Below are 26,244 nucleotides of genomic sequence, written 5' to 3' on the forward strand. Positions count from 1 at the left end.
GTGGCAAAGAAGTGTAAGTTGAGGTTTTTGAAACAAACTAAGGGAAGTTTCATCCTTTTCATTTCTAGTTAGCAAACTAATGTTCCAGCACAACTTCTTTAAATGCTACAGAATTCCCATTAAAAAAGTCTCTACAATAACCCTATGCTAAATCATGCATATCAAACAAGCAAACAACAGAAAAAAATACAGCCCACAATCAAGACCAAGCTAAAACAACAGTACTTGCATGATTCAAATATCAGTGCTATGTGACTATCCTGAAGTAAATTTTCTTGCCATTTATAATGCTAGAAAAGGAAAAGCAGCACTATGGGCTTTCAAATTATACATTTCACACCTTCCCAGAGCACATGAGAGAAGACAACCTTTCCCATCACAGAAGGTCATGATTTCGTCCCTGAAAAATGAAAAAAAAACAAACAAACAAATAACAACAACAACCAAAACAGAAAGTCCAGATAACCATTTTCATTTCTACATAAGCTTGACTCACAAACATTTCTTTCAGGCCACAGTTCTGTTTTATTCAACTCGGAATTCCAGATAACCTAGCAGGTTAAAAATTAACCATGTCTTTTAGGTATCGGTGCCATGTTTCTCAGGGTTACAAGAACACAAGTTGTTCTTGCAACAGGCTAATGCAACAAATGGGTAAGAGAGACACCATTTTCGGCCCTGAAGTAGACAAAAAACATACAAACCATCCCCATCTATACAAGCATGGCTTCTCACTACAATGTTAAATATGGCAGCTGATAGGGATTGAGTACAATACTTTTTAGGAACACATCACTTTAACAAAATGGCAGATATTTGAAAATAGTCACCTTTCTCCCCCATGCAAAAAAAAGAGATGAAGTGTTAGATATTTTTTCCTGTAATTTGCTTAACTGCTTAACTTGATTGATGTAGATGAGAGAACAAAGGGTAAGGCAATGAAAAGCCAGCCATTATCTTTATTTGTTAGCGTATTTTTATTTTGAGTAAATATTTGCTTTTGATTTTATTCACATTCTTACGCTACAGAACATTTTTCAACAGCAAACAATTTTTACTAACAAAAGACTTGTCATCTGAAATTTCACTCCCTGAAGGTAAAGAGGAACTGACTTATCCAGCAAGATGTTACAGGAACCTCTGTGAAATTGTAAGCTAGAGACTGACTGCACAATGAGCAATGTCCTGGAGAGTGCTAATCCTGGTCCCAGCAGCTGAGAAGCCATCTCTCTCATTTTGGTTTGACATTTTTTCGAGTATGTCAAATAGCAAATTAATACTTTATTTGTTGAGCAGATCCTCAGTGGCTAAAGTTTACTGAACTACAAGATTCGTTTTGTAAAGCAGTTGGTTTTTGCTAATTGTGCTGTGCTTCATTTACGAAAAACGTAGACCACAGTGAATTATGCCTAGGACAACAACAAGCATCTGGCTCTCACATTTTGATTGTGCCATTAAAAATATGTGGAAAGATTGTTACTCAGAAAGGAGGTCTTGATAGGCCTTGCAAGGAGAGTAGAAGCAGTGTGGAGAAACGGGACATCCATATGAATTGGATTAATTATTGATTGAAGAAAAATGCTTTTATCCTAGGGATATCAGCATCATAGGATAATAGTGGTATAGTAAATGCATGTTCTTCCCTGTTCACTGTGGCATTGCTTTAATTTCACAACTCAGTAGCCCAAGCATCACCTGAGTTCTTAAAGAATTGAATAATTGATCCATAATTAATGGATGCACAGAGGAGGAAAACAGTAGCAGGATACTAGTTCATACAGCAGTCACCTATGGGGAATGAGGCTGTGCACCTGTCTAACTTTATGAAATTGTGTTAACTTTTATTAGATCTACATGCTCATATACTGAAAGACATTTTTAAGAGCAAAAGTCATTTGAGACGGTGTCTATTACATATGCCATTTTTTTTCTATGAAGAATAACTTAAGAATTTTGGTAAATGCACAAGGAATTGTGCACATGATGACTCAAATTCACTCCATGGCTGTAATAATCATGAGCTTTTCTTTGTACAGATGGAGTAAACCAGACAGGTGACACCTTCACATTGAATCAGCCAGTGTATCAAAGAAACACCCACAAAGTATGTTAAATTTTATACAGAAAAAGTATTTGCAGCATGGAGGCTTTCACTCCACCCTCATCTTTTCAGTTTACAGTCCCAAAAGAGCAAAGCCCTTGTTGCCTGGCCTCTGGGCATATTGTAGTATTACAAGCAAAATTCCTCGATTCCCTTGCATTGCGTGTGAAGGAGACTGACCTCCTTCCTTCCTACCAGCCCTCTCTGTGCATGCTGTGTCAGGAAAGGTTGACCCAAAGGTTTGCTGTATTCTGGATTGTTCCCTGTCACCGTGCTCATGCCAGCATTATGCACCCACATGTATGTGTGATCCACGACTATGGGCATGAGATCTGCAATTAGCTTGAGTTTAAAAGACTCAGGTTACCATAACACCCAGCTCTCAGATAGGAACAGATGGCATTTATAAATGCACAGAAACAAGAGGGTAATCCTCTGAAGTAAGTTTGTTTCTGTAAGCCTTTTAGAGTCATATGAAAACGATAGAGAGTATTAATCCACCGGTCTGTTGAACAAAAGCTGTTGAACAAACAGCAAGCTGGCTTGTCCTAGTATCTTTGGCTTTTAATGTGACTTCTAGCAAACGAAGACATGTTTAGAAGCCCATACAGATATCTATCTGTTAAGACTACATTACTTGTTTAGCAGCTTTGGCTACTGACCTGAAAGCTATCATTCAGCCTCAGGCTGGTCTCATCACTTACTTCTTTGAGTGTGACTGAAAGTTTCCCAAGCAGAGGAACCTCAGAGCACTTCACAGGAATCTTCCCATCCTGCCAAGCACTGAACATCTTCTGCAAATCTGCTGTATACTTCAGAGATCAGCCAGCAATGTGTAATTGGAGGACACAAATGAATTGAGGCATGCACTGTGGAGACCAGACTGAAAACAAGGTTCCTGTCCAGCTTTAAGCACTGCGAATCTCTCAAAGCCTTAAGCTGACAGCAGTTTGCAGAACTGGATTCTAAAATACTCAATTTTCCCTGTACAGCAGATGGAACTAAATGACAGAATGTGGATAAATATAGAGGCCTAAAAAATAAAATATCTATTTGAGGCAAATAAATCACCATGCTCATAACCATCCAAGGACAAGATCTGAAAGGTATGAGCCCAGCAGAAGGGGCTGAGTGGCATTAGCCATCTCCTCCTGATTCGTGTTGTGTCCCTCAGAAAATCACAGGTGAGTTGTTAGGCACTTACCAAGCACCTGCATAAGGAATACTTCAAAGACACCTTGTGGGTGGCCATGAGTGGTAGGATGACATACAAGAAAAGCAGTGAATTGCAGCCAGGCAGCTTTTCTGTTCATTGACTGGGGACAAAGTTGGATTGCAGATACGTGTAACACAAGAGCCACTTTGCAATGAGATGGCGAGCAGTGAGATTGCATTAGGACTAATGGCAGTGCACTTGCCCAGGAGTTGCTGTGATGGGGTTCCTCACTGATCTGATGAAGAAAAGCACCTCAACAACAGGCAAAGGCACTCTGCCTTTTCTTAGGCTAAAAAATTTCATCTCCGGACTTCTTGAAAACTGGTGGGTTAAGGTTACATTTTTTGTTTTCTTCGTGCTTCTTGTTGATGCCAAACTTCAACAGTAAATAGAAACTAAATGTAACCTCACTGCAAAATGAATCTGCCTTATTTAAAAGAATGTGCCAGGAGTTGTCCATTCAGCTGAAGCATAAAGATGCAAAGTAATTAACAGAAATACAAGTATCATCTACGTTAAGGAGATGGATTCCTGTCAGGTGGGTGTATACTGTTTAAGTGTGGATAGCCAGATGCTCTAGTCATTCTTTTAAAGGACCTAGAACATTTATAATGATTAATCACATTTCTAAAGCAGTAATGTGTACTACCATCTGTTCAATTAAATCTTATACTTCCAGACATATGCCAGTCAGCTCGCAGGGGTCAAACATTAATTCCTCTCTTTTTACATCGGAGAAAAATTGGTTTACACCATTATACTTCTTATCCAGTCCTTCTGGTTTTAGGTACCAACCATTAATAGAAATATGACTGACAGCATGACAGGAGACAGAATTATTTTAAAATGTAGAGGTCTGACCTCAGATCTTGTCTTCCCTATAACTACTCTATAATTTTTAATCACCCATCACTTTGTGCCTTAGACAGCTGTAGGTATCCTACCCTAAAGTGAACTAAAAGAACAAACTCAACAGGTTATGAAACACCCAAACTGTTCAAGAAACATTTTCTCACTTCTTCACACACTTGAGCTCACATGCCCAGAGGCCTCTGTTTCACTCAGTGTAAAAAAGGATTTTGACAGGGTTGTATATATCACCCAGTCCTGCCCGTTGCATGAGGTTTGTGACTATGAATTTTAGGTTTTCTTAAATATGCCTAAAACCTTTTTCACCCATTTCGTTGTGCTAGCTAAGCTCTGGGTTGAACATGCTTAAAAAAAAGTAGCCTTAGGGATTTTGAAGATTATTATCTCCTACTTTCATTTTGTAGAGGCACTAAAGTATCCAGATATTTTAGTACTGCAATTAATGTAAACTATTGAAGCATATTGTTATGAATTAGGTTTCAGATTGAACTTAAAATACTACAAACAGACTTGCACTTTATTTATTAGTATTGCTTCTGGTTTGTTTGTGTTGTTGTTGTTTGTTTGTTTTAACTTGTTTTCTTGCCTTAATACAGGAACTGTATTAAACTGACAGAGTCAGTTGCTGAACTGAGAGTGTTTCACGATGCAGTATCTCAGGAGCATTCCTGCCCTCCAAGCCATACAAGCTGTTTGAATCCCAGCTGCTGCTTTTCACAAAGAGTGTGCTAACCGTACTGCCCAGCTAGAAAAAAAATGATCATTTAAGTTGCAATGGTTCCTCTCCAAAGTGAGACAGTTTGTTCTAAAACATAACTATTTCTCAAAAATATGTCCAATTAAAGTACATCAGGTTTCTTGCACACAGGAGTTGCTGAATGTTTTATACACAAAAGGAAGAACTGTTTTAATACCGTATGTTTACTGTCAAGATACATCCATTTCTTATGTAGATAACACTCACAAATTGGCCTTGTTGCCTGAAGGAATATTACTGTGTTTACGTGCATGTATGAATCTGATGGCTAATTTATGTTAGAGTTAAATTAAGTAGATTTATTATCTAGCTATGCCAGAGTCAGATCTTCATACTAGTCAGTGCTTGGCAATTTTGCTAGAGTAAAATCTCTTCTGAATTTAAAACTTAAATTCAAACTGTGTATTGAAGGAGAACGACAATCCAGAATAACTTCTATTGAGGTCCTTACTGTCAAATACTCTGTTTATCTTCATTAGATGTGGGAGCCCATTTCTTTTCCTGTGTCTTTTCTATTTTGATAGTGTTAGTATTTAGAATAGGCTTTCATATTGAAAAGGGTCTGATCCTTCTATCCAGCAATGGACAGCTTCAGAAGACAAGATAAGAAAACAGTTCTGGAAGAGCCTTGGAATAATCTGAACACTAACCTTTTCACTGGCTGTCTTCATCAGGTACTCAGTACCAGCGCTGCTTCTAATGCTGGACCATTAATCTTGAGAAATATTCCTTCTGCACACAGAAGTGAACTATTATGTAAATCTCCCCAAGAGTATTTCTAAAAGTCATACTAAATGAGACATTCAGGCATCTAAAAATATCTGCAAGGCTGAACAGTTCCCCAGTCAGACCTTCACACCCTGTTCTGCTGTCTACACTTACTTCTGGACATGGCATAGCTGCACTAGCTCCATGCCAGCAGGAGAATCAACTTTAGATCCTGATGTTTAGGTGGAACCTATTGTGCTTCAGTTTGTGTCCATTGCCTCTTGTTCTGAAGTTCTATTTGGGGCAGAATAGGAAAGATCCTAATAACATTTTAAAGCCAGAGGCCCTGAAGATCTTTCTGAGATGCAGAGATATGGCAGAACTCTTTGTTGATGCAAGTATCACTTTCATCACAGTTTCACTCTTTTTTGTCATTCAAAATTTAACACTGTGACAAACTCTGGAGCCCTGCAAGGGAAAGAATTCAGCTAATCCTTACTGTTAGAGGAGAGGCCTTATCATGGCAGATGAAATTTTGTATGTACTTTGGACACTGAATGAAGAGAAGAGTCTAGAAACCAGAAGATTAAACAGATTAATGGATCTGAATACCAGAAGCGAATCCTGTTAAAATGTAGCTGGACCTGGTCCACCCTGCCCGTTTGTTTTTTTCCAAAGGGGATATCCAGTCATGTTGGATAATTTCACAGAAACAAGTGGCTTGGATATAGCTCTGCTAATCATTGCTTCCTATGCAATCTGTTTGGCAAATATCCCTTTACATAAAAAGGGAACTCTTTAAGCTGTATCTCCCATTATACATATTTTAATAATAGAAGCATTTCCTGCAGAAAAGCTTGTTCATATTTAATTTTCAAAAGGGCCAGAATCCACACAAAATGCTCTAGATAAAGTAAGGGTGCAATTGTGTAACCACAAAACTTGGATTTGAAAACTGCATGTGCCAAGGTGTATGTATACCTTACACCTAGCATAATCTAGTCTCTGACAGACTGTCTTAGACAAGGATAACATAGAAGCATCACTCTTGCTGAATCATCGAAGGTTGGTGATTGCTACAGCTGAAATGCAGGACTGGGCAGAATGTGGCTTCGTCTGCTCAGGTAATGTTTGTTCTGAACTGAAGTGCTTTATAAAGCAGGCCCAAAATAAGTAGGTAATTTTTGGAGTGAACTGCAGAAACACTGCAAATTGAAGTCAGAAAGGAAAAAAAAAAAGTCTGAAGCCAAGATTTTGCCCCAAGTATCCAGTCAAGCTTGAGTTTCTCACATATGACTCTTATAGTTGGGAATACTGACTATAAACAACAAACAGTATAGAGAAACCAAATAGATTTATCATAATATGAAATTTTAAAACATTACAGTACTTTAATCTCTCTGACATATCTGAGCTGGCACCTTATTCTGTTTCTTCTTGAACAGATGGTGACATTACAGTCACCACAAACTGAAGAAAATTTGCAAGAAAAAATAAATACTTTTACACACAAAATTTAGAGTTGGTGTGATGAAAAACTTTGTTGATACAGTCTACCACAGCATTTTGAAGCCTGTCCATATTTAAAACCATAAATTCCAGGCAGAGTACATTGCTTGAAAGTCTAATAACTGAAGTTACACTAAGTTATTACAAGCAGGTAAAGGTAAAAATTGTTAAACGATTATGCTAATGGAATTAAGTTTTCATCATTTCCTTTCCTACCATTTAATTTGTAGACTGATTTTTAGAGTCTTCTTATATTGAAGGATTAAAATAGCATCTAGCTTTAGTAGATGAGACTAGAGCCAGATCATCTTAGTGTCCTGAAGATTGTGCCAGAAAAGGCACTGAAGCAAGAAAACCTCTCCACAATCTCATGTAATCCAGAAAGATAAAATACTTCAAAAGAAAATTGATCAAAACCCATGATCTGAAAAAGAGCTCTAATAGATTATAAATTTGGAGGTTTATTTACACAGATGTTCAAGCTCCCAATCTGCCAGTGCAAACCATGGGACTACGCCCTGCAGAGTAGGATGGGTTGTGCTCTGTCTGACCAAGAGGAAAAATTGTAGGTGTCCTTCATCAAATGTTCTCATGTCCCTGATAAGAGGATGAAAAAATAGGTCCATCAGGATTAGGCACAGAGCTAGAAGTCCAGGTGCAATCTAATTTTCATCCCCCAGATGACTGTTGAAGCCTCTACAGACCATTTTGGTCTTGTACACATAAAAAAACCAACTCCTTAGATTGCCCCATCCAGTGAGAACAACCTCAGATTGCAATCTGCAGTTTAGCTAAGCTCTGAAGCTGACCAGATGTTTGCTCTTGTTTTTTTCCAATAGATAGCCTAGCTGGATTTAGCTGTCAGAGTTGATATTACTGTCCCAAGCCCTGCCTTGACTAGGCAGGTGAACTTGTTGTTATAACTAGAATGCAGTCAGTCATGGGCCTGCAGCCAAATATTTTTACAGCTATTAGTTTTGAATGCTCTATGCCACAGGTCAAAGGAAAGGATTTAACATGTAAAACCTACTATTATATAAAATAACAATCCGTATCTGTAACCCATCAAAGCTGAAACAACGGGTATAATAATTGTAGTATCTTTCCAACCACGAACCATTCAAAATGATACTGATAATCATAATGCGAAATGCATAATAGGAAAGTATTAGAGAATGTGAGTAAATGAAATAAAACACCTCTGGGCCAAAAAGAACCAAGAGAAAAAAGTGAAATAAACCATTAAAGCATCAGATTAAATATACAGATGATCAGGTGATGACCAGAAAAAAAGTACTGTGTAAGAAAAAGCCCCACTTGTTACTGTTCAACAACTAAAGCAGTGTTTTCATCTTCCAGTAACAGCTTAAAACAATTACTTACAGAGCTCTCTGCAGCTGGAAGGGTTATCTGACTTACACAGTTCTTGTTACTCAGTCAGGTTCATTTCTGAGAGATGTGCTCTACAAACCTAAAGTGATTGCTAGTATTTTTTGGATTGCTTTAATGCAAAATTCACTGCTAACATGATTACATTCTGATTTTCTGCTAAAGAGAAGTCTGAGTTACCCAACAAAAGTCCAGTGTGCTAATGGTTCAAGGCTCCAAGAGAGGTTGCAGTAGCTATTGGACCTGAAGGGAATTAGATGCATTTACCAGCGTTGGAAAGTTTCCAGGCTTCATCACTGAAGCCCGTTGGAAACACTCCTAAGAGCATCTGGAACTTACAACAATATTTTCCAAAGGTTTGTTGTAGTTCATGACCCTTGGGTGATTTCCAAAGGACCTGGCAATTTTACAGTTATTAGAAAGCAATACAAAAGTCCGTGCCTGAAATTCACTTCCTTTAAATTGCAGGATTAAAAATCTCACAAAAGAGTCAAAGGACTACGAACTTGGCATACAAAAAAATTGAGAGGTCCACCTGGAAACTGTTGTGGCTGTTTCACACAGACCTGGTTGCATAAGAGCAAGGTGAGCATCATCAGCATTACAGTGACTCAAGCCATACTCACCTCCCTTCTTAGCTGTCCTTCCACTGTGACTTTCTGTGGGGTACTTCACATTGAACTTGTAACAAATAATAGGAGAAATCCTATTCAATAACACATCTTAAAAACTTGTATGCAATATCCTGAAATCAATAGCACTGCAGTTGCTCAGCAGCCCTCAGGACACACAATGAAGCTATTATCACAAACTGTGGGATCTTATTTCTGTTCCACTTGGCCAGATAACAATCATTCCTATTTCGTGTTATAAAAAGATACTATTTAACAGTGATCTTTAAGTCAGGGATGATTTAGATGGACAGTGGGGCAGGATAAATTGGTGTAAATAACATGGTAGCTCACCTGACAGAGAAGCTAGTCAGTAACCTCTGCTTAACACTGTTTTTCAAAGGAGAAGAGGTTCAAGGGCAAAGTGAAAAAAACTGAATATCAGACAGACTTTCATATTACCAAATACCCTGGATGACTAGTGATAGAAACTGAGATGGAAGGCAGCACTATACTTACTATACTACAGCCAGTTTTTCAAACACTCGCATATTCTGAGACTGTATCTCTGAATTCCTAAAACCTGACATAATCTAATGGTATAGTCTGACCTAGATCTTAATAGCTATACATTACCCATTGATCCCTAAGCTGCAGAGTATTGAAGTAAAGTGCTTCTCTAAATTATCCTCCTTCTGGCTGCACTTGTAGGTAAGAGTTGTCCAAGGGTTAATCAGATGAGTACATGCAAACAGTTACCTACAAAGGACCCAGAAATTTATGTAGAAATAAAATTAAAATGCCAAGAAATGCACCTAGGCTTGATACATTCTTCCTCCCTTAAATCTATGGCTCTGATATTTGCCTGTGTGGGCAAGGCTGAGAATTTCTCTCTTATCCCATCCGAAGCATGTCTATGTGTGATAAAAATCCTCCTCCAGAGGAGGAGGCAGAGGAAATATCTTTGATATTTCACTCATACTGCCCTTTCCTTTCTTAAAAAAGCATGCTTAGAACTGAAAGAAACAGTGCCCTCTTCCTACAATTAGGAAAGCAGGCTCTGTGATCCTTTGTAAGCTGCAGGAACTGTATTATACAGTCTACTGCTTACCTAGGAGAATGGACTAAACAATGTGATGAGGTCTTTGAAGCATGATTAATTTACAGTGGCTTTCCCACTACAATAGAAACTGCTATCCAGGAAGATAATCGTGGATCTTGCTTTATTTTTTCATACAAGAATGACTGAAGAGGTGGTAACAGTGGTTATGGAGCTACTATACCTGTATCAGTCTTCCCAAGCTAGAAAGTCATAACACCGTACCACTTCAAACCATTGTGCAGTAATAAGGGTGTTTTTTGCATTACTGGATGATTTTGACCATGTAAGTTCCTTCGTGCAGAGACTGGGAGGTGACATGTTTGCATCTCAGTTGCCTGCACTGCATTCAAATTCAGTTCAGATGATGTCCTCTCTTTCTGTATTCAGTCCTACCACCCCAACCTGTCATATTCTTCTCTTTCACTTCTTCACTGTCCCTGGGAGCTACAGTTGACCACTTGCTTATTCAAGCTTTGAGTAGTATGGAAAAACAATGAATTCACTACAAACGGTAGTCTTTTTTGCTGTACAATGTTTGACTCAAATATCTGGCTGGTAGATCTGCAAGAAATCTGTATAACAATTCCCCTCCCTGCTCTCCACTTCCAGACGGATTTTAGAAATGCTGTACTAAAGCACCCAATTTCTATTCTGTCTTACCTGCCACATCTCCACTCTACAGAAAATACTGAAGATGTTGCTGCTGCAGAATTTCACTTTACTTTTCAGAGGCATCTTTCTGTCTAGATCTCCAATAGCTGCCAGAACGTATTGCTTTCTCACCTGACATTTGCATGGGTCTTCCATCAAATATTGCCTTCCACTGTAATCTAGCTGTCCAGATAAGTGAAATTCTTTTCTTTCCAGCTCTTCTGTTGCAAACATTACTCTTTCATCTTTCCATATTCCTCCCACCTTCATCAGCTTTGATTTGGAACTACATACACACAGACTATATACACAAATACTGGGATGCTATAGAAACAACTGAAGAAACCTAGGTACCTCTCAAAGCACAAAAACTCAGAGTTAGACTAGGAAATGTAATCCCTACTTCATCATTGTTGTTTTATGTATCATTGGTAATGTCACCACTAGATGTGCCTCTTCTAGAGGATGGAAATGCTGAATTTCTTGCATGCAAGATTGTCCCAGAAATGCCATCACTTAAGTTTCACAAATAATACATGACTGCAGAAAACTGGTGAATGTGGAAAAACATTCAGTAGTTTGCTTTTTAAAGATGAGTGACATTTTAACACTCACAGCTTTAATGGAAGACAGTACATCTGCTGCTACTCTCTACCAAATGAATAAAATGCTCTCTGTAAGGCTGGGTTATAAATACAGTGAGATGTTATCAGTATAAATTGACGAATTACAAGTGATAGCCTTAATTCCTTTTTATTTATGAAGCATTTCCTTGTAGTTTATAAACATCTAGCAATAAATCTAGAACTTAAGAGATACCTACTCTGCCCTTCTTCCAGGTCTCCGTATTTTTTATTACATCTGTGTCAGCTTAACTGTTTAGGGTATCAGTAAAGTTTAATGAGAATGATCAATTTATGAATCCAGATACCCTTCCATTGGTTCACTGAAGAGTAAATGCATATTTTGCAAGGCACAGTTGTGAAACAAGATACAGTTGCTGTCTTTTAGACACTTCCTGACTGCTTTTCTGTCCTACTCAAGTGATCATGAAAAATAACAGCAGTTTTAAGCTTCTCTGTGTTACAGAGAGCTTCACATCTTCTCCTCCATTGTTACATGGTTTTATTTTGTGTGCAAGTTTGTCTTCTTGTTTGCATTTTTCATAACAACTAGGAATCCAAAGAATTCACTGAGTGATAAGCACAAAATGAAGGTTCACTTCTGTATCTTTCCTCCAGTGGCCTTGAAGATACGATTTCCGTGTTGCTAAGTGCTTTCATATGCACTTTTATCCTTTTTCTTTTCAGGCATTCAACTCCCGACTTCTGGTTTCTCTCCTCTTTTCTACCCATTATGTGGATTCCTTTGCAGTTTCCTGTGCACTCCTGCTAGCTAACTGCTCCTCTAGCCCTTTTGACAGCTAACTACTTACTGCTGCTCCTGCAGACTTCACATTCATGTGTGTGACAGGCTTCCAAAATCCTTGGGGTTCAGAGGAAAGTAGGATGTTAGGAACACCAAATAAATGACTCTAGAGTAGTGCATTAGTATTTACAAAGATATAAAACAACAAAATATGCCAGATGGGCTTGTAAGCGTCACAAGCTATTGTGTGTGCTCAAAGCAATGTCATATGTGCTACTGGAAGCAGCTGGAAAAACAGTAGACCTTAGTAATTGGATAGACAATACCCATTGCCTAGTCCAGCTCCTAAGCTAGGATGCTCTTTCCAAGATTTTAGCTAAAGCTGAAATGTTTTTGTATTTGACTTTGCATCTGAGCCTGCAATATTTTATTACTGCTGAGTCATTCCAATAAATTTTTCTGAAATGCCTCAGGATAGTCTTTGAATGGAAGATAAGAAGTGAATTCTTATACATTCAATGGCAGAAAAAAAAACTGGAACAGAGCAAGTTGATCTTATTTGTCATGCCCTAGTGAAATGTCAACCCTCAAACATATAGACTGCACATTTGTTATTTAAATACCTATGTCCTATTGGAGGGAGAATGTCCTAAAGGGGTAAAACCTTTTAAACAAGATATTCTTCTGAGGATCTTATGTTCCTAGGGTACTGCCTACTGATTTCATATAGAAAAGTTGGAGAAGGTTGGAGTTGAGAAACGAGGAGCACTACAAAGATTAAGATATTTTAAGAGGGGGGAGGAAAGGAAAGGTGTCACAGAAATGCTAAAAGCTGTTTTGAAAGAAAAGCAGAAAGACAGAAGGACAGACAGAAAGACAGAGAGACGGACAGAAAGAAAGAAAAAGATAATTCCTAGCCAGGCTTAGAACAAAGCTAAGTGGTACTTCATAGAAAAGGCACGTGGTCTGTGAATCCTTTTGTCAAAGGGTACTGTGAATGCGAGAAGTTTAGAGTGGTTTGAGGGAAGTCTGGAAAGTTCATGGAATCAAAATTCATTCATGGAATCAAAATCCATTCATGGAATCAAAATCCATCTAGGCATACTAAAAACTTAGTACCCATACTGAAAATGGCTGAAGAATCACATATGTGCTCCTTCTTTTACTCCTCCCCAGCCATCAGTTTCCGATGACTGTCAGAGACAGAATATTGGCCTAGACAACTTTACTCACAACGCATTCTTATGGCGAGGTGAAGGGAATGCTGCCCTGGAGCAAAACGACAAACATGGGCCAAGAATTATCTGGGTAGGAACAATGTCACTGTTCTGCTTTCCTTCTGTTTGCAGGGGGAATAGGTAGACAAGTTGTGAGTGCATATGTATGGGGGATGTGTGTATGCAATGAATGTGAGCAGTCCAGACACCTACCTTACCCAACAGAACAAATATACAGTGGAGACGGAGGCAGCTGCTCCTGAGAGAAGTGATATTTTAGAAGCTGCAAAGTGTTTCCACTAACAAATGGCAAGCTGTCTCACTGCAACACATCTGTGGCTTGCTCCTGGTGAAATTTCACTGTGCTAACCTAGAAAAACTGTCTTTGCTGGCAATAGTAGCAGCATTTTCTTGTAGAATAAATTCATGGATTCTCTACAAACATCTCTAGTTTTCCATGCAAATACTAACAAAAGCAGAAGTGGGTCATTTTGCTCAGTTCAAATGCAGTAAGAGGGGGAGCGATGTTTGAAAGCAGCAAGCAAGAAATTGATGACTGTAAAGACAATTGAAAAATTTTTGCAAACAGTATGAGATACTCAGTCTGAAAATATCCATGGAGTACCACACATAAACTAAATATGACCTATAAATACATGAATATAATATAAATATAAATACATATAAATAGATTAATACGAGCATATTTGATTTTGAGATTTTCAGATACAAACCTTGAACTTCCTCTCCTCAGACTATTGCAGTTTGTTTGTTTTTCATAATGGAATTATTTTGGTTTGTCCCTTAAAACATACTGCAATTTCTTTCCTCAGAAAAACCAACATTTTAGTGCAATGACATTAGCTCTGTGAAGACACACGGCTTATTTTGTCGGCGAAGTGTTCTGATCTACAGGAACTAATTAGAGCATTTTCTCTAGCTCGTTCCTTTCTTCTCATTACTGGTGACCAAAGACAACTGCTGAGACATGATTATTGCAGAACTGTCTGCTAGCGTATGCATTATCTTTTCGGAAATAAATCAGCAAATGCTACCAGAACAAGGGGTAGGGAAGATTGGGGAAAAAAGTCACTGGCAGAAAACAGCACCCATAACCCACAGGAGTCCTCCTAAGGCCACACAAATGGATCTCTGCCAGAAACAGCTTCAAAAAGAACTACTGTCAGGGAAAGAGAATGTAGAAATAATAAAGTCTGTGCAGGGTGATATGAGTGTTTAGTTATAAAGGCATTCAAAAGAAAATGATTCCTGTCATTCATTTCTCAGAGTGATCTGCACATGGTTGCAACTGTTGGGTATTTCAGTCTGTGGTTTGAGGCACGTCATATCTTCTGGAAGGCTGAACAGGTTAACACAGTGACTTCTTGAGTTCAGTAAACATTATTTACAAATTAGTTTATTTGGTAAGGGTCACTTCTTATCACCATACTCTATGAGTGATATATTTGACCTCAAAGCAGCAGCTTGCTTCATCTGCAAGTCCTTAACTGCTGTGCAGAGAACTAGCAATAATTATATAAAAAGTCAGGAAGAGAAAGGCATAACCTGTTCACTCAATTTAAATACGGTCATCCATGCTAACAGTATTGCATTTCCACATTTGTAGTATTTTTCTGCATTTTTATATGGTATACCTTTCTTATTGACTGGCTGCATGAACTTCCAAAAACCTGAATTAAATTGTCATAGCATCATACTTTTACAAGACTAAATGTCCCATGGAGTCAGCTGATATGTCTGCACAGTATAAAGAGGGAATAAGATTAATGTGCGGGAAGAGCAGAGGGCTATTTACAATATTGGCACCACCATGCCCCTCAGAAGTGTTAAGGTTGCTCTAGCTGTTCCAACTGTCTAGCCTGACTCTATGTTTCAGACAAGGAGAGGGTTGCTTTGCTGAAGACTGTTAATAAGGCATGTCAGATCTCACCAGTCAGTCAATATGACAAATTATGTAGTCTGGAAAAAATGGTCAGGGCAGAATTTACCTTCAAAGAGCAACCCCACCACTCAGAACAGGCTCAATTAATTATAAAATCCGTTGCGTTGCACCAGCATGCTTAACAAAGAGTATTTTAACTTCTCCAGTCCTTCAAAATCCCATTCATTTCTATGTTCAGAATGCAGTGGAGCTTACAAAGCATAAGTTTACAAAAGCGACAGATTTAAATCCAAACCAAAATAACAACAGGAAAAAAGGAAAGCATCACACCAGGTTTATGAGGGAGAAAATCAGATGGCATTTTTACACGCAAATAATGAATATCAGTGGGAAAGAATTCAATATGATGAATGTGCTCTGTTTCCTCTCTGCTATTAAGTGAGCTCCTGTGATGCATTTGCCTATCCTAGTTTTACAGTTCCATAGGAAATTGCACAAGCTTTGCCATGCAAATTTGCAGCAGCTGTACAGGGGATACAGAGCACAAGGCCGTGACTGGTTGACCCATCAACTGAAAGCAACTGATGGAACTTTCTCCTACCAAGGAAGTCAGATGAAAAGAAGAAAGCCTCGGTTTTTCATTTGGTTTTGTTTTTCCTTGCACTTTCTTTCTGATTTTTAACATTCAGATGCTAACATACAAAGTTATCATCTTGCAGTTCCCAAACACACAGAATTTTCACTACAGTCAATGAAGGTTTTGCCAGGAAGACTAGGAGAGTAAACCAAACACTCTGAACCTTACTTTCAGAAAACAAAATATGTTAATCATAAATATTCTTCTTGAAAAGACACTAACCCATTAAGGCAGTGCTAGAAAAAAAAAAAAAAAAGAAAGAAAAAAGGTTAGACTTATGATGGAGAAATTGTTTTCTGTCTTTGTATCTTAATTTCAAGGCAAGGAGGACTCTTCCCACCACTGTAGCAGGCTGCTTGATTAGGAGGGGAAAAAAAATAAAAGGAAGAAACAAATAATGACAGCCAATTTCCAGTGTTTTTAGGCTATTTCATATCAAACAGTGTGATGAATGTAGCAATATCACTTTTAGGTATAGCACAAAAAAATATTATTCTCTATAGACTCTGCAGCATAAAACAAAAATGCTTTTATTACCAGTAGCAATGATGTGACATGCCTGATAAATGCCACTTTAAGACTCCTTTGGGTCCCAGCATCCCTTCACACTTATTATCAAGTTACTAATAGATTCTGTAGGTTTGACTGGCCATCATTTAGGAGTGTCATTTACTCTAAAATGACAGAAAAGTAAAATGTTCTAAAAACGTTCAATTTTTCTCTTTTTCCTGACTGAGTGACTAATGACTAAGAATAATAACTTTTATTCATGTTGTCTAGGTGATGAAATGGCCATTGTAGAATGATGAATATCAAGTAAAGATGCTTTCATTTAACATAGGCAGCGAAAAAAAAATCCATGAACTTTTAAGTCTTAAAAATATGAAAGAGAGCAGACAGCAATTTAAGTATTCACATCTCTTGTACAACAACTGTTTCTCTTCATTATTAGTTTTTCTTTCGGTGCATAGAAGCATTGATAACAACAGGGTCAGAAGTGTTACAGATTAAATTCTAATTTGCATGATGCCACTGTCTAAAGTTCCCCACTGAGATCAACACCCATTTATTCTAGGTACTTTATAGATGTGCCATAAGGGTTAATTCCTGCAGCAGAATGCTGAACTTATGTAAACCCAACAGGCAAAAGATCAGAGCAGAAAGCGATACACAGAAGAGAAAATGGTTGTACAGAAGATTCATGGCAAACTTGGCAATATATTATGTTTAGATTAGAGATGATACTTGGGCTGCAAGCACCTTGGAAGTGTCCCTGCCTTTTAAGTCACATCCATAGCAGTCAGCAGAAGAGAATGCTCAGAAACCACAGATGGTTTCTACAGTATGTTACAGTACCAACAGAGATAAGAATATAAACTACATCTTTCTGCAAATTCAGTTAATTGTAGCTGTGTACCTATTTCTCTTAAGCCACTTAAAAAAAAAAAAAATTCTTAACAATTTATTTTCACCCAAGTCTTGGACTGTCCAGCCCAGCAAGTTTACTTGTGGAGCAAAGGCACAAAGCAACATATGATTAATACTGTGTCTGTATAAACAGTAGTAAGTAAGCGTATTCTAACATTATTTTTACACCAAGTAAAACCATGTTTTACACCATGGCTTTAGCAGGATTACTTTATAATTGAAATGGCAGCAATTCCAGTAACTTTAGTAGAGTTAAGACTGATTTCCATGAATTATGTCCTGATTTAGTTTCATTGACTTCAGTATTGATTTTCACCTATATGAGTCCAGCCATCCAGATCTTTAGCATTCCAGTTCTGCAGGGAGGTGGAAATGTCACTGGATATCTCAGTTGTGCCAAACAGGGATTAAGCAAGGTAGATTTGAGCAAATTTCTTCAGCTGCTCTCCTTGAGATGAAGAAATCCCAAGAAACAGGACCTGAGGGATGAAAGGCTTTATGGTGTGGGGAATGAAAGGCCACCACCTCGATCAGCTCATCAGGCAGAGCAAGCTACAGCTGTAAAGAAGTTACTCTGCAGCTTCTGCAGAGCACAGAGCTATTGCCACAGCCTCTGATCCACCCTGAGAGGACTCTCACTGCTACAGTGCTTCTTATTCATTAGACAGACATCAGCTTCTGGTCACTCAGTGGTCATATTTGATCATTATGAGTTCCTTGGCAAAGAGGGGAAGAAAGTGAATGATGATCAGAAAGATCACAAAACGCTGCTCTGGCTGTATTGCAGGCTGTGTAATGTAAACTCTATCAAATAAACACTCCCAGATATTTTCCTACTCTCTGATTACTGCACTAGAAATACTCAATAATGTTCAACAAATGTACGAAAACAGCATATGTCAATCCAGCATTTCCTTCAAATAGTTCTATTTTGGGTTCCTGTTTTGTTCAATTAACACCGCTACAACTGACTCACTCATGTTACATCTGATCTGCTTGGAGAGAACAGAAGGAGTTTTTGTTAGCACTGAAAATCTATAGTTAAGCAACTTTATGGCAATGACAGGCACAGGTGGATGTCAGAAAGACCTAAGGTCTGATGCCCTCTTTTTTTTTAGAAAATGTAGGCAAAGGTATTTCCCTAGGATTGGTATTGAATAGAAGCAAAAAGCACATTTGTAACAGATGTCATTAGTGACCACTGCTGTACGATAACATTGGTAAGAGCAATCATCTTTTTTACTTTTTTTCACAATTTTTTTTCTTCCATGTGATCTCTTTGTTTCATTTGTGTATTACTAGGAATACAGCTATTTAACAGAGGAGGACAGGAGAGCATACTACCCACGCTTAGCCAAAAAAAAGCAGACTATCCCAGAGCAGAAAACTAGGGAAGGACAGAGAAGACCTGCCAGCACTCCCATGGTTATCGAGCAAAGCTTGCTGCCTGAGTTCTGGCAGGTAAAAAGCCAATGGTGGTGGATGGTTAACATGCTGAAGCAAAATGGGAGAGGGTCAGGACCTAGCACGTGGCATTTGCCAGCTGCGTGGGCCAGGAAAAAGAGAGAAATGTTACTGTCAGGGTGCTCTGAAGGGACCTTGGAAGTCCCTTGTACGCATGGGGCTAGGTGGTCCTGAACTGATGCTGCTCAGCTGGAGGTGGGGGTCATGAGCCAGCTGGGAGAGGATGTGTGCAGGCTGAGAGTTGAAGAATAAATGGCAGGAAACAGGTCAGGGCCCGGGAAGATGAGCGTTGTTAGCTGCCAATTAGGGCAGGTAGCTAAAGCCACATGAGAGACAAGACTCAAAGGTCGTGCACTGGCATAACTATTTTGCTACTGGAAACCACAGAAATGTTAAAGGTCCAGGACTCTAACGGCTTCACTGAGAACAGGACTCCATGCTACACTTATTTAAAAATGTATTTAAGCATCTAATTATGGTTTCTATCTTAAATGGAAATACTTAGGAGCTTGTCTGAATCAGAATCCAACAAAGTGGGAGAAATGCAGCTGGACTTCAAATACGGTTCAGATAAACTCCAACAATATACAAACAGCACATCATCCCCGACTCCCCAGTGAACTGTGTGTTAGAAATCATTTGTAAAATTATTTTTTAAGTCCTAAAGACAAATTCATTTTACACAAGCCTAGAAGACTCTGTTGCTATTAAATCATCATCAAAAACATCAACAAAAGGTCATTTTGTCAGTGTTCTCATTTTATATTGCTAGACCCAAATTTCCCTGCGCCTGCATGGATGCCTCTGCCTGAGGCACTCTCTTCCCTTGTTGTTCAGGTAAAGGTAGCTGCTATGTGGATATAATTTACAATGTGTTTTGAAATTATTCTCTAAATAAAAATTGGGTTCTGTAGGTTGCAATAGGCAAATATAAATAAGGAGTGTGTCTCTGGTTTAAATACAGTAAGTAAAATGCATCACTAATGTAGAATAAAAAACTTTTCTATGTAAAAGCAGGAAGGTAAGACATTACTTTTTAAATAAAAGCTAACAGTAATGAGCAGTTCTAAGATGGATTTTTATTAAAATTAGTCTGAAAGGATTTTAGAAACTGGTGTATTAAAATGTCCGTTTGAAATTGTTATGAATTTCTGTCTGAGGAGCAAGTTGTCTTAAAGGCTCCATCTTCTAACACAGAACTGTTTTCACTTTATGGAATATTTTGCATTATATTTTAATTAAAGTTATAATTACAGAACTAAATATAATTAGCTTCTTTCTTCAAAAGAAATTGGAAGTGAACTTACTTTATTAAATTTTCAATTTGTTTCCTGCAGTGTTACATAGTTTATTCTAATTAATTGAATGAGATCTCATAAATATTTTAGCAACATAGGGATGTGATTAAAAGCTCGAGTTTTGTATGCCTTTCTTTCTTCTTTCCAGCTTTCTTCTTCTCCTCTGCACTACAATTCCCCCAGTTTTCATGTGCACTCCCTGCCTTTGGTGACATTGTAAACACAGAAGCCCTGGCAGAGGTCCTCTCTTCCACAGCAAAATGTTGTATTTTAGCAGTCTTGGCCATGGGAAGCCATTTTTAACTTCTCTTTGGGTACGTTTTAGTAAGTCAGGAACCTCATATAACACAGACCATGGAAGTGACACTCTTTTTTGTGTATTTATGACTTCTATGCTGAATAGCTTTCTGCACTATTTTCTCTGCGTTCAGTGTGCGTGTGTGTGTGTGGCATATTTGTTTATTCTCTGAGCAAATAAAGCAGAAAGGAGTAAAGAGGTCTGTAACCCCCCATTAACACACCCTACCAGTGTACAAGGTGGAGCAGAAGGGACGTGTCACACAGCTCCCTACTCACCATCAGGTAGCAAAGGGCTCAACTTTTACCTGGCATCAGTGAGATTTTAACTCCTGGGCGCTGAACGGGTCCATTATGGTTTGAGCCTCCGGCCTGACCTGTTCAGCCTTCCCATTTGCCACTTGGACATTTGGCACAGCAGAAATATCAGCATGGTGCCCTCAGGCACCTCTTTCAAGATCAAGGGCTAACATCAGCAGGAAAACACACCAGGGGGTTCGCAGACTCACAGGGAAGGAGGCATTCCCTGCTTCAAAGCATGTCAAAGCCAACAAAAAAGGAGGCAGGACACGGTGGTGATGTGACCTGCCTGTAGTCACACACTGTACAGAACCAACACGAGCATTTGCTCTCCTAATTCCCAGTTCAATTTTGCTTCTCTTCCCTCCACTACTGAACTAGGATGATTGCAGCTTCTGTTGGAACTGCTGCTCTGCAGCTCCAGCGGTGAGTAAATGTATTTATCAGTATGGGTAGCTGAGCGTATAAACAGTGTGTTGATCATATCAAACAGGAAAAATACGAGTACAACTGAACAGTCAGAAAATAGGAAGATAATCATTATGGCTCTGCATCAGATTGAATCTCTGTCAGCCCCAAGTTTAGAGGGGTAGGGCCTGGTGTAAGAGTAACACTGTGCTCTTCTAATATATTGCAGATTAATTTAATTAAGCACGGCTTTAATAATGTCTCATATCAAAGGAAAGCTTCAGCCTTCACTGTGACCTTTACTATCCAGCAGTACAAAAGTTGTGGGATAAACCAAACAAAAAAGAAATCCATATATATTTAATCTACCCATTTAGCTCAGGCAGGCATTGTGTCACTTGCCCATCTTGTACTGCTGACAGCAGCAAGCTGAGTATCTTTTAATATCTAAAGAACAAATTGTATTTTTGCAAGCATACCTCTAAAGTCCCCGTGATGCTAACTGGAAGTATACATACTTCTCCCCAGAAAAAAAGAAAAATAAATTCCCCTGGTTGTTTTTCCTGTTCATACATTCCCTTATGACTTACTCTTTAATTTAGGGCAAATTTTGAAGTAGAAAAATGAATCAGATTTGTTCCTCATTCTATACATTTTACAAAACTGTGTCATCCTCATCTGTATGCACAGTAATGCTTCTTTTGGATTGTAAAGTAAGCCAGTGGAAATCATGTTGGCAAGAACCTTGCAATGATGATTTGGTGATCTTGTTGCACTGTTGGTACTGCTTTCCAAAGCCCCAAATTATTTTCCAGTCAGCACAAACTTTGATGTATGAAGGTAGCCTTGATGTTTACAGGCACTTCTTGTAAGGGCTGGAGCTGAGATTGTTGATGCCAGACCTGGGTCTGACCTGCCAACTGTTCTATGCTAATGTCTTGTGATGACTCCAAAGCAGTTTTATAGTGCTTGGGTCTTCATCCTCTCTTAATTTACTTTAAGTGTCTGAAATCAGGTAGGCTGTTGCTTGTATAGCTGCAGAGGCAGCAATAACAGTAAATGCAATTTTTATGTGGATAAGGTATGCACATCTCAGTTCCTAATACACCAAGAAAAAGGCCAGAAAACTTGTTCTGCTGTTAAAATGACAAGATTATGGATATTTCCTAAAATTATTACAAGAGAGGCTTGGGATTCACATGTAATATTTAAAGCACATCCAACATACTTTAGGCACTGCATTATTAACGTCAAATGAAGTATGTTCTCCAAGTGTTTATCTACAACTCTCCAACATTGCAGCTCAGAGTGGGGATTCCTTCCCCTGGCGTATATCCCACACTGCAAACATCCTGTTCCTTCTCAGGTGATGCAGCCTCCTGTCTTCCTCACACACACTTTCCTGTCTTTTGTTCTCTGGGTTCTCTCCTGGTCAGAGCTCCATTTCATATTGTGAGTTGAGAGGGAGCTTTGTGTGACATCAGCATCAGCAAAGTCAGTTGTGCCAGCCCCCACACTGTTACAGTGACCTTACCACCACCCCCAACAACCTACGGCATCACAGTACTACCACTTTATCTTGCAAAGGGTATTTTATCTCCTTTTGATTTAGTTTGTTTTCACAGCCACAATCCTGTCTTTTACCTTGTAACGTAACTTCATATACTTTTCCTGTTACCAGCTTCTCTACTGTCTGCTGCAGATTTTTGCTCAGCATATGGGCAAAACAGTCTTCACACTTTTCTTTCCATTCCACATCCTTGACATAACGTGTGGTTTAAACAGTTTGCATATGTATACACAATGAAAAGGGGAATCTGTGCTGACAGAGAGATGGATCTTTAAACATTTTGTTGAAACAAGGTTTAGAGAAGGTTCCACATTTTGGGGGGAAAAAGTTTGGAGCTGATTTGAAACCCAAATAGTATTAACTTATTTTTAAAGTTAACCCACAAGCACTGGCAACGCCTTGACCAATCTGTTCTTGCATTTCATCCACTGATAAGAAAAAAACAACATGAGAGCACTCTGCGAGGCACAGGACAGGCAGGTGCACAGATCCCTCCATAGTAAAGGCTCCCTACTATGTAGGGTCAGATGATCCCTCTGTGTTCTCATAGCAGAGGGACACAGAAGCTGTGTGGACTTCCTGAAAAGAGAAGAACTAGTGCACACATTCAGTGAGTTAACACAGGGCTCTGTGTTACATCGACTCTGCTGTGCCCTAAAATGATGCTGAATTATGAGATGGAGAATGACTCATCGTATCTCATGTCCAGAATGATTTCTGTTACATGTCTCCTTTTTCTTCACAGCAAATTTCTTGATGATAGAAATACCACAGCCTGGGTTATGTTAAGCTGGTATATTCAGATAACCAAGAGTCCTTGGTTACAAGGACAACTGCAAGGAATTAGAAGAAAGGTGTACTAAAACCAACTCTGAATGTTTTCAGGTTGTGACCACTTCTGTAGAGGAGGACAAGTGAATAGACTTTTTGATGTTGGAACTTAAATCAATATCAACTTTTGGTCTAGCTGTAACGAAATCACAATCTGGATTATTCAGCCTCTGTGGTTTTGTTGCAGCATTCGTGTGGCATATGTACCACACTATCCCGATCAGCAGGTAGCATCTGTCTTGAGTTTTGTTCTATTTAATTTGATAAAAGTGGAACTCATGCAAAGACAACTAATTGGGGAGCTGAACACACAACCTACCACCCACCATGTGTCATTACTGGAAATAACTCCACAAAGAAACCACATTTGGAGCTGAAAACCTAAAACAGCTTTAACTCCTGATAGTATTCTCTCTTTCATTATCTCTCAGCGTCTTGGAATGATTGTTATGACCCCCCCCACCATGCAGAAGAAATCGGATCTAAAGGCGTTCTGAGTAAGGGAACTTCTAACTCCCGCCAGCTGCCATAGTGCTGGCCTTACATTGACTTCAGGAGTGGGACAGCTTGGTGAGAAGACCTAGCCAGAGTTCCTTTTGTCTCATTTGGTGCTGTGACACCAACATGATTATTCAGGTTGCCCAGAGAGGTTGTGGATGCCCCATCCCTGGAGGTATTCAAGTCCAGGTTAGATGAGGCCCTGAGCAACCTGATCCAGTGGCTGTGTCCCTGCTTATGGCAGGGGGGTTGGTACTAGATGATCTTTAAGGTCGCTTCCAACCCAAGCCATTCTATAATATGATTATGTGATTATGTGATTATTGGATCCCATATGTGAACAGCAATTCCCTTGCCAGGACTTCACCTCATGCAACAAAAGAGAGGCATGACACCGGAACAAGGGCAGATAAATAAACAGATAAAGTAGCTGATGACTACTAGAGTGTTACCTCTCTTCAGCTTCACCAGGAGAATGATAGAGGAAAAGCCTTATGGTTGTCAGGAAAACTCACTACCTCAAGCCAACTTCATCAGCCAAAAAGTGTTGGCCGCCCTTGTTCTCTCTCCTTGGCAATGGCAGACACTCCTCTCAGATATCTGCAGGGTACTGAAGGACAAGGCAGGTTTCAATATAAGAAGATACTAGGTCTTCATAGTACTCCTCGGAGAAGCAATGGAAAAAAAATTCCTTATGAGCCTCTTCCAAAAGGCCCCTGCAAAAGCGCATATCCACTAGATCTATGTCACCTTCAGTGTGACACTCATCACACTTGTTCAGGGCATAGCACTTCAGACAGACAGACTTGCAGGGGCATTTCTCCTACCACTTCCAGTGTGTCCACACACCTATGGCTTTAAAGTAGTCACCAGAACCAGGCACTGCTCTGTGCACCCATCCTGACAGAGCATTGCTCCCCCAGGCACCACTGAAGTCTTACTCACTTTGTAGCTGTAACTCAGATGTACAGCTGTGTCAGATTGTGGTTCATCTTCTTATGTCCATATCGATTCATCTCAACAGTTTGGTGCCCATGGGATAAGTGGAAACATGAAGTTTTTATTTTTGAGGTGTGCGTGCAGTCACTAAAATGTCTTGAGAAGCTTCCAGAAGAATCAGAAGTCACCTATTCCTTTTGGCCTTATTGTTTCACAATTACGGAGCTACAAGCTATGGTTGAAGTCACTGCAAAATGAAATCTTTTTCTGCAGAGATTTGTTTCACTGAGGACCAGCCCCTATGGCCTTACACACTTTGAATCATCATTGATATATCGCTGACGATCTGGCCTCAAAATATCACTAGAAGCACTCAGAAAGGATATTCAATCTTTGCTGAATTATGGCCTTGACTCTTTTATTGCCTGCTCAAATCCTTACAAACTGCCCATGTTCACACACTTCTTAGAAGCCAGAGAGATTTTAATAAAGGACTTCCTGAATATTCAAAAGGTCTACATTTTTTTTCACTGTTTCCATTGAAATCCTTGAATGACTTGTTACGAAAAGAGGTTAAGTAGGATTTTCCACTCTTTGTATTAGTTAGATACTCACTCCCTTTATTTTGTCCCTCAGTAGTTTCCATATCTCTTAATGTATTTTGCCCATTTAATGCAATTATAATTCAACATGAGTCTCATAAATCGAGACAATAAAACCACTTCTCACTGTAACTTTTAAGCTGTCACAGAAGCTAAAATTCTTTCCAAAATTTTCTTTTTCTCCAATTAACTATAATATATTTAGTGCTTATTTTCAAACATTAAATGCTTCAGTTCAAAAGTGCACTAAGCAAATAAGCTATGTTCAAGGCTTTTTTAGCATCACTAAAAGGAAATCCTAAGAACCTGTGACATGTTATTTTGCAGTAGGAGGAAAAATTGACAATTGTGGATAATTTAAATCAAACTACTTGTAGATTTTTCAACACCACAATTCTAATTTTGTAACCATAATTTTCACTTTAAAATGTACTTTCCAGAAGCCAAAATTAAAATTTTAGGAGTTTTGAATACATGTGGGTGTGAAAATGCTATCAAGGGAAACACGACTTTTTTACTGATTTGTAGGTGATATATTCACATTTTCAAAGAGTTGGGTTTTTCTGTCCC

At 38.9% G+C, this 26,244-nt stretch overlaps 1 protein-coding gene across 1 annotated transcript in view; it reads right to left on the reverse strand.

Moving 5' to 3' along the window:
- TAFA1 (TAFA chemokine like family member 1) overlaps positions 1–26,244 on the reverse strand; it is a 317,847-nt gene that overhangs the window by 251,819 nt on the left and 39,784 nt on the right. The window contains exon 6 of the mRNA XM_050712786.1: positions 9,177–9,231. The gene's annotated coding sequence lies outside the window, so the exon portion shown is untranslated. The remainder of the gene's footprint in view (positions 1–9,176; positions 9,232–26,244) is intronic.

The sequence above is a fragment of the Cygnus atratus genome, chromosome 10 (genome assembly GCF_013377495.2).
Source record: "Cygnus atratus isolate AKBS03 ecotype Queensland, Australia chromosome 10, CAtr_DNAZoo_HiC_assembly, whole genome shotgun sequence".
Taxonomy (NCBI): domain Eukaryota; kingdom Metazoa; phylum Chordata; class Aves; order Anseriformes; family Anatidae; genus Cygnus; species Cygnus atratus.